Below are 10093 nucleotides of genomic sequence, written 5' to 3' on the forward strand. Positions count from 1 at the left end.
ATTATCAGGAGAAAACAAAACAAAACAAAACAATCACACCTTATCTTGAGTTTGGAAATGACAACACTTCTGTGAAGTTTATGTCAAATTACATCACGGAGATGCATTGGGAGATTGCATAATACACATTCGTAAATACTGTTATACATTGAACTTATATTTCATTTTACTGAGGTTTCTTAAACTTAATTCTTCTTAACATGTAAGCAAGAATATCCTAAAATTATTTGAGGATTTGGAGAATTTATGTCTCTCCATCTTGTAGGAATTATTCAATACAAATTGAAATTACGTGAAAGTGTTGTATTGAATACTGAATATAAGGAGTCTGTAAAATAAAGCTTTAAGCAAACACATGAGAAACTTATTCTGCAAACAGACTAAACATTGTTTCAGTGATATGTGTTAGACAGTTGAAAATGGTTGAATTAAATTTGAGTGGCATTAGTGAAAGTTTTGAATTACTTTAAATTTGATTTAAAAATACAATTTAGGCTATGTGTTGTGTTGCAAATACATTTGCTTTTACACAGCAAACACCAAACAACAAAAGTGTGTCTGAGTTTTCTCTGAAAATAAAATATTATTTTATTGCTGGCTTCACACATTTGTCCTACATATTTCAATAATGAAAGAAAAGAAATTTCTTTTCCCAAAACTTGTTTCCATGATAATGGTAAAGTACACCCTTTGTTGTCTCAAAACTCAATTGCAACAACTAATTTATTTTGTTTTTTACTCTCAGTCTGAATGTCAAGTATAAAAGATGCTGTTGTGATAATTCATTATATATATATTCTTTTTAATTTTCATGTGTGCTTCTCTTGCAGTAGTGATGAAAAAAAGTTTGAAAAGAATGAAAACACATAAAACTGGAGTAACATAAGAACTGAATTTTTTTTTCCTAAACTTTGGTCATGTTGTCTTTACAGTCTATGTCCTTTGTTTAATTCTCCCTTCTATCCTCTCATTTTCACTGTTGCCTTCTGTCTTCTGAAAGACCTTCTGTCTTTCTCTACTCACTCCTTCATCCGGCATTACATGCACAGCTATTATTTTTTAATACTATCATCTCAGTTTCACCATTTGTTCTCTGTCCACCTACGATAAAGGCTCACAATACAGAAAAAACAAAGATTCCTCTCTGGTTGCTCAGAAAACAAGGAAGAAACGTGGCACATCTCAAAGTATGCAGCTGAAATAGCTCTCTTCTGATTCACAACTCACTGAGCTATTAGAGGAAAAACCCACTTCATACCTCTTGCAAGCTTTGGCTGTCTGTTGTCTCCTCTAGCTGTTCCAATAGTAAGCACTTTAATGACTTTTAGAGGTAGCAGCTCAAAAGTACTTTGTCACAGTTGTAGATGATGTATGCTACAAATCAATTAGAAACGACGTGTATGTTCTCATTCAGGTCAGATATAAAGTGGGCACCTAATTTAACAGGTTGAATTACTAAAGAAAACTGAAGATTGTTAAAAGTAAATTTACAGTTATTTTGCTCTTAACATACACCTGTCATGCTGCATGGACATGTATTATAAGTATAATGTTGGAAAGCACTGAGATTACTTTTGGTCTAATGACAGATACTGAAAGTGTTGGCAGTCAGTAACTGTCCTTAAAGTGTACAAGTATGGGGACTTTAAATTCTGAAAAGAAGGCAGAAGAAAAAAGTAAAAATTCAGCTGTGTTATTAATATATTGATAATTGCCCTTGAATTTTGTGGACTAGTGTCTGCTCCATTACTTGTTTTATGATCCACTCAGTTGGAAGTGTCTTAGGAAGCGTCCTCTGACGTTGAGAACATGAAAATCTCCTGCTGAATAGCTATCAAATGAAGCAAAAAACTACTATAGGCTACACAACTATAGCAACAGCAGAGGTAAGTGAATGATGATGCGGTGCTTGATTAAAAATAATCCAGCATTTTTAAAAGTAGCTGCTTTTTAAAGGTATTCACTTTTCTGTGATTATGGTAATAAACCCTAAACTTCTTTCATGTCATGTCATTACTTGACATGCTTTTCTCTTTTCTGGTTATGGCCAAAACATAATTTCATCTAATGTCTACTCTATCTTTCTATTCTAATTAAACAAGTTTTTACTACCTGCTATCTACTAGTATCGTGAAGAATGGATTAAGATCAATACTTATTGTGTGTTGTTTCCATTATATACATTGTAAATTTTCTCTAAAGGACTGAGTATTTCAGAACTACAGCTAAGAATAAATAGAAAATTAATAATTTTTCTTTCTCAGAATTATCAAATTTTGGAAATGCTTACTGTTTTATTCTGAGATGCTGCTAAATATGATTGTATTCCAGTAAACATATAGATATGTGAATTTCATTTTAGTTCAGGAGGAATTGAAAATATGCTATATACTATTGAGTTATATTGAAAATTGACTTGCTCTTTTGTGGGGAAAAGCTATTAAATCCAGTAAAGGGATTTTCAGGATTGGTTTTCATTCATGTTAATTGTGTTATATTTACAGTATCTGATTGATGAAGTGATTCTTAAATGGGCATGCATATCTACTGTGAGTGTTGGCAGGGAAATATTTCCTTTTTGAAAGCAAATACTTTTTACAAAAATAACCACCTATTTCTGTTTTTCCTAGTTTGAATGTGAGATATGCTGACATAAAATCTGCAATGTGACTTGTCCTCACTAGTAATTAACACAGTTTAATGGTACTAATATTTTGCTGACAAATACTGAGTTGTTGAAAAGAGTAAAAGAATCCATTGGTTATAAATAGCAAACCATCTTGTGGTTGATGAACTTTCTGAAAGCAAAGGGCATGAAGTTTAGGCCCTTCACCTGAGAAAAGAATGGCAAACTTCTAAGCAATGAATTGCTATGGTTGAAATTTGAAGCCTATATGATATGTGTATCACACTGCTGCTTAAAATATTTACAGAAAATTGTTCTAAAATAAGATCTGATTTAGGGGGATCTAAAAGATGTTTATATTTGCATCCTTGGGGGGAAACAAAAACAAAAAATCAGCTTTCTGATATATACATTGAATACATAAAACTCTCAGGCACTTTTGCTCTTACTCCTACGCACCTGTCTTCATCAGTAAACAGTTTATCTTATGTTTATCATATAATCATGTCTCCCTGTAGGCAGGTATCAAACAGAAATTAACTAAAATTTTCAAAGCATTCTAATACTTTTTGAGGAACATTATAGAAAATTCCACAATAAAAGGTATAATGGATGTCACACTTAGCTATGGTTTGGATCAATAATTATTTTTCATTCACAGGTTCCTTCGGAAAGATTTAACAATTCTTTGGATTATCTTGAAATTCTCTTTTAGGATCAAAGCAGGCTCAGTGTATCCTATAGGCTAAGAGCAGTACAATAAGCATATATTTTGGCCCTAAATACAACGTATTTAATCAAGCTTATTTTTTTTTCCATCCACTACTTTTGTCCTCACAAAGTATCAGTCCATATTTTTGATTCTCCTACCAGTGATCTTAGTTTCTAATATAAGAAGTAAATAATTATTTTTAGCTAATCAAGGCTAATTTTGATAAAAGTAGATGGCACTAAATCCTATGAAATGATAAAACAACAACTAACAGTAACGAATAAAAGTATTGCTATAATCAAATAAGAACACAGAAACCAACAGAAACAAGTATTCCAGGGGACGAAAAAAAAAAAAAAAAGCCAAAATTACCCTCTGAACACCCGTTTCCATTTTCCTTGATGGTGAGCAGATAAAGTGTTTTCAAGAAGTTCTAAGAATACAAAGTCATGTGATAAAGGTGACTAGTCTCAAAGTAAATAAAGTGCCCAAAACATCACTGATTGAAGTGTTTGAACGGAACTGTCACAGAATAATTTAGAGACATAAGCAAATTAATAAAAGATCATCATAGCTGCAAACAATTATCAATTATAAAAATGGTAAAATCAATTGCACTGCAGATGGTTGAAATAGGTTGATTAGTCTCACAGTTCACCTAGGTTTATTAAAATCTTTGGAGCAGACAAGCATTAAGAAAAATGATGACTGTCTGTCTCTGCACATCCCTGAGGGTACTGGAATTCAGAGGTTTCCATCCCTTTTATTCTACCTTAAATTAATATATTCTCTCTATTATTCAGGAAAGATATTCTCACGATTTCATGATTTAGATTTTTTTTATTTTTTTATTTTTTAATTTAGTAAATATGAAATATACATAATGTTCTGTAATGTCCTAGATGGGGATTTGCTCAGACAGCTGCATTCTAGTTCTTAATCAACTAACCTGAGGAAACCTGGTGTAAATCTGATCTGGGTTAATTAGTTTTGGATGCAGTTACTCAAAATATGTTAACAGTATGCTCTGAAAATCAATTATCTTACAGTCAATTCCCATTGTTGTTACATTTAAAATACAGTGTATAATACTGAGGATTTCACAGAAACAAAATTTATCATACCTTCTCTCATAAAATGCATCCCTCTTTGCAATTTAAGTAACACTGTGGGAATTCCTACCCCTCTTAGTGTCTTGATGAATAGAATACACAATTAAATTTTGTGTTGGTTCATATTTCTGTCTTGCTGGAACTAGTTCTTATTTCCTCTCAATTTAAGATGCCAAAAATAAATTTAGTGCTGCCCTTTAATATTAACTCAACTATGGGATTGAAATAACTTTAAATAACCTCGTGAGTGTATGAGTTTTAACACAGAAATTTTCACAACAAGTCCCTATTATATTTTATTGTGCAGCTCTGTGAATAGAGTTAGGTTGATGGTTGGACTTGATGATCTTCAGGCTCTTTTCCAACCTAAACGATTCTTCGATTCTGTGATTCTATTCACACTGGTACAAGTGTGGCTGGAAGGAAGAAGGCAGAACAAATTGGAAAAGATGGAAAAGGGCAGGACAGATACTTTCAGTGTTCACCTCACTGTCACACACTTAGATACTCACCCAATATTCACCTTGAGAACTGTGTTCAGGTTTGGCCCCCTCAGTACTAGAAGGACGTCAATGTCCTGGTTTACTGAGTACTACTGAGTACTGAGTACTACTGAGTACTAAACCCTCCAGGTTTAGGTTGAAAATTAGGAGACATTTCTTTTCAGAAAGAGCAGTCAGGCGTTGGAAGGGATTGCCCAGGGATGTGGTGACATCACCATCCCTGGGGGTGTTTGAGGAAAGGTTGGATGTGGTGCTTAGGGACATGGTTTAGTGGGTGATGTTGGTAGTAGGGTGGTGGTTGGACCAGATGATCTTGAATGTATTTTCCAAGCTTAATGATCTTATGATTCCATAAATATTGTCTGCTTTCTGAGGCATGGTACTGGACAGGAAGAACCTTTGTTCTGATCCTTTATGGGCTATTCTGGCATTTCAATATGCTGTATAAGATAGTCATTAAAAAGCAACTTGAACTCCTGGATAATTCAGAAAATTATTAAAGGCGCACTACATGACCTTTTAATTTTAATGATTTTTTCATTGAGAATCGTTCCATTTTACTGATATTCACCTAGTACTTTCAGGTATACAGACTTCAGTGCAGTTATATTCTATTTAACTGCTGTATCTAAAACAATAATTCTGTCCAATATAGCCTTTAAAGTAATTAATCTCAATAATCTCTTAGTTTTACAGGGCCTGTGCTTATGAATTGTCATCGGATTTAAGAAATAATTCACAAGTTTATATGGTAACTTCTATCTTTGTTTCTTTAACATTAATAGAAGCAGGAACAAATAAAATCTCTGTGCTCATAGTTCAGCCTACAGGAAAAAGACTGGTGTTAAAGAAATAATCCTATGGATTCCTCTTTCTTCTGGAGACCCTAACCTATAATTTTTCCATTTCACAAAACCCAGTGAGCAAGACCCGCATGTACTGAGAGATTGCAGTCATGGGGTACTTTCACAGTAGTTTTGCTTAGCTTTTTTTTAAGTGAAATGTCTCTAATGTATTTCAGACACAGCTCTATACAAATCCAATAACATTCAATGGACTTAGTTCATTTTTCACTAAAGGTAGTTTTGAATTTTTGATATTCTTCTGGCTTCAGTTGAGTCACTTCCTACTTCCACTGCCATGTCCCAAGTCAGAATTCAGTCTGTTATGTCTTCAAAAGATAAACTGAAAATGTCTGTTCATAAGATATTGTCCTGTCAAAGTGATTGATTGGAAATACTGCCAAATATGTGGTGTGTGTGTGTGTGTTTGTCTGTTTCCTTAGTTTCTATAGTGTATGGCTGTATACAGAATCAGTAACACATCATGTCTCTGAATTGAGAAGAAATCAAGCCAACTTTCTAAGACACCATGAAATAGCATACTGAAACTGAATGAAAGTAATTCAGGAAACTAAGGGAATGGTAAACATAAAATGCTTGTTTAAAGAAAATATGAAAATATCAGTAAAGTGTATATTTTTCTGAATGATTCTCAAAGATATTGGATACCTTTTTGTGTTCCTGTTTTTGAAGGAAACTTTTCTCTGTTTCCACAGTTTTCTTGCTTGTTTACATACATATATATATATATATATACAGCTTTTATGCTTTTATATATACCTGCAGAATCTGCTAACGCTACAAAGAGTAACTCATTTTAAAAGCAAACATTTGTTCTGTACTTTCAGGAAAAAAAGTATTGTCAAAATAGAATGACAAAAAGAATGACAAAAAGAATGCTTGTAGAGTAACTGCAGTAATTTTTAGCTCTAGGGATGCAAAACATCATGTCATCTTAAGCCAGCCACTCTGGATTTGGAAGTTGCTACAAAGCATCTGTATTTCAAGTGTTCCAGCTGAAACAGCTGCATCATGATGATCAGCATAAAGAACTAAGCACATCTGGTTTGGTTAATGAAATAACTTTCAGTTTCACTCTTAATTCCTTCACTCTTTAATTCCTTTTGCATTATTTATATGTTTAATGCTTTTTTTTTTTTTTTCAAATCTTGTAATCAGAAATCCTGTTGGCAAACTCCTATAGTGTTAGAAGCTTCTACATTTATTAATTGAAAGAAGGAAGAAACTATCCATAGCATTTTTGCTTAGTTATGGGATGCACAGCATAGAACCTCTAACTAGATTTTAAAGCTGAACCAGCAAGCTTTAAGGCTGGAAACTCTATAGCTATGTTACATACCCCATTGACCCAGCTAATTAGAGTGCATATGGTGCCACACTAATGTATCAGAAAGTTAAACTGCTAATCAGATCTAGCTCTCCATGGAGCTGGGCTGTGACAACTGGTTCAGCATTGTCTAGTGTCGTGCACACCTTACATTAGAAAAGTATGAATTATAAGATCATGACTGTTCTTTATTTAAAAGGGGAAGGTCTAACTCTACAACTGCTCACTTCTTCTGACTGTAGTTTTTCCTAGTAGTCATAGAATCATAGAATATCCTGAGTTGGAAGGGACTCATAAGGATCATCAAGTCCAGCTCCTGGCACCGCACAGGTCTACCCAAAATTTTAGACCATGTGATTGTGCACAGTCCAAACTTCTTCATCTGCTTATTAAGCAAAGTCCTGTTCTTCATGGTTAGTAGAGGCCTGATATGTAGAGCTGTGAGATGCTCTCATGCACCCTTGAGTCTAGGTCTAAGAGAAAATGCAATAGTCAGTCCTCTGGCAAAGGATCAGTGCTCTTGACACACTGGACCAATGGATCTCACCCTTTCTTCCAAACTAACTTTTAAAGATGATTGGTACCACTGTCTTATGCAGTTTGGTCCAGTTGGATCTGTCAGGTGTTCTCTGAGAAACCTTCCCAAATGGATCCCCTGCAGTAATTTCTCAGAATGATCCCATATTTCTAGATTTTGTCAAATGTGGGAAAATAGACGCCTGTTTGACTGTCCCATTAACAGCAGTTTGGAGCTCTGAGTAGGAAGCAGAATGGACCTAATGCTTCATAAACCTGAAGCCAAGAACCCAAAGTTAATACTTGCCAAGCAAGATATTGAGGGATTGGGTGGGGAGGCAGGGGGAGATGTGCAGAATGGGATTCTGTCCATCTTCCTAGTTAGGTAGCACTTATGGAGTTCCAGCAGCTGGAAGATGAAAATAAGAACTAGAAAGTTAATGCAGAAAGTGGTTAAAATATGAGTGTGCAGATACCTGGAGGTAATGTTTGAGGCTGTATGCAACTTCTAGAGTCAGTGCTATGATTGTGGTGACACATTGTACTGGTTGGAGTTGTTACCCCTGAGAGGTGTTGTGTTGTGGACATCTGCTACAGACAGCCTAATCAAAAAGAGGAATCAATCAGCCCATCTTTAAGAAGGGCAAGATGAAACTTCAGGATGTCCAGTCTTATCTCAGTCCATTGGGTGATTATGGAACAAATGTCACTGAAAGCCATTTCCTATCACATGAAGGACAAGCATGTCTCTGGAGACATGGAATATGGAATTAACAGTGGAAATTTATGCCTGACCAATTTATTAGCCTTCTACAAGGAGAAAGTAGTGGATGTCATTAATTTTACCTTTAGTACGGTTATCAGCTCAGTCTAATATGACATCCTTGTTTGGTCACAGGTGAAGCAAGAGGCATTTCATCCAGATATAAGACAAAAAGTCTTATTGAGAATATCAGGTATTAGAGGAGGTTTCACAAAATCTCTGTCCCTGGAGATTTTCAAAATTTTTGTATGAAGTCTTAAGGAATCTAATATGTCATAAATGTTAACCTGGTTTAGACATCCAGAGATACTTCCCAACCTATTTTTTTTTTCTGTGATTCCATGACTGAAGTTCGAAATTCAGAAGATGCTTATCTATCTTAACAGATAGGTTCAGATGACAGAAGAGATGATCAATTTGAGTGAAATAATACATATCATCTGAACTCCAGTCTTAAACTAAACATTTGATGCCTAAATATTTGTTTTAGATCTATTCTTTAGACTTTGCAAGTTCCCAAAATCTAGACATAGATCTAGATCTAGATGCTGAAGATCTTGATCAGAACATTAGGAAATGTATATATCATATATATATAAAAGCAGATTTACATAGATAGGCATGTCAAGCAAAAATTGGAATGTTAATCTGATCTCATTCAGTCTGCTTTGAGTAGAGGTTTGTATGTTGGCGTATTCCACAAGAGTTTAAGTGAAGTGGACTGATATTTGTTTGAACTGTATTTACACATTCAGTATAGGCACTTTTTGTTTTCAGAGATGCTGCTGAAGACCAAAGAAGACCTTTCTAGAGACCAGAGAGGATAATTTTCGTACAAAGCTTGTCATTCCATAAGCAGGACATGAAGATTTCATTTGAAGGTTGGAAGATTGCTACAGTTTGAAAGGAAATAGAGAGGATGTGCTCTTAAGATTAGTACAAATATAATTTCACAATTATCTAGTTAGTATCTTTTTGTTTAAGCCAAGTGACAGATCTGGAGCTTAAAAGACCCACTTCTTCAAAGAAAATGTCAGAGTGCTATCAGAGGGTTTATACCGGGCAGAAAGTTAGTGTTGCAGTGTTTGTTTGTTTTTTGTTTTTTGTTTTTTTTTTTTGTACAGTCTATTTAATAATAAAAGTGTGAGTTTAGTTTAACAGATTCCTACAGTGGTTTAAGATGTTGGATGGGTTTTTGATGTCTCCTATTTTCTTCTGGCACACTATACGTTTTAAGCTTTCTTACTTAAAATTGGTGAAAAGGTCTGGAAAACACTTTTCTTCATACTGCTGTGAGCAGCATACATTCAGAAAGTCTTTTTGAGCAGGACGCATGAATGTCTGCAGTTACAAGAGTTGCACTGGTTTCAGATGGTCCCCCTCATTTCTATATTCCAATAAACAGGAATTTGAAACAAATTCAGCTTCGCATCTGAAGAAATCCATAAACCTTCAATAATAGCAGGCCAATGTGAGTACCTGAGAATTGCAAACCATCATCAGTCTTTTCTTTGTGGATGAAATGGTCATCTAGTTACTGATAGAATGGTTCTAGCAGTAAATTTTGACAGAAACCTGGATTACATGCTTTACACACAATTCAGCCATTTGATACATCCATCAGTTTGACAGTTTTACATTCTGATTTTACCAGATCCTGAGCCACATGCA

The 10093-nt window shown here is 34.5% G+C and overlaps 1 long non-coding RNA gene across 1 annotated transcript; it reads left to right on the top strand.

The window, feature by feature from the left end:
* The first annotated feature begins 558 nt into the window (after positions 1 to 558).
* On the top strand, positions 559 to 9538 carry LOC310898039. The gene is made up of 3 exons (XR_014582908.1): positions 559 to 1305; positions 1771 to 1886; positions 9200 to 9538. It is a non-coding gene; the product is annotated as an uncharacterized lncRNA (long non-coding RNA).
* The last annotated feature ends 555 nt before the right edge of the window (positions 9539 to 10093 follow it).

This window comes from Anser anser, assembly GCF_964211835.1.
Source record: "Anser anser genome assembly, chromosome: 3".
Lineage (NCBI taxonomy): Eukaryota > Metazoa > Chordata > Aves > Anseriformes > Anatidae > Anser > Anser anser.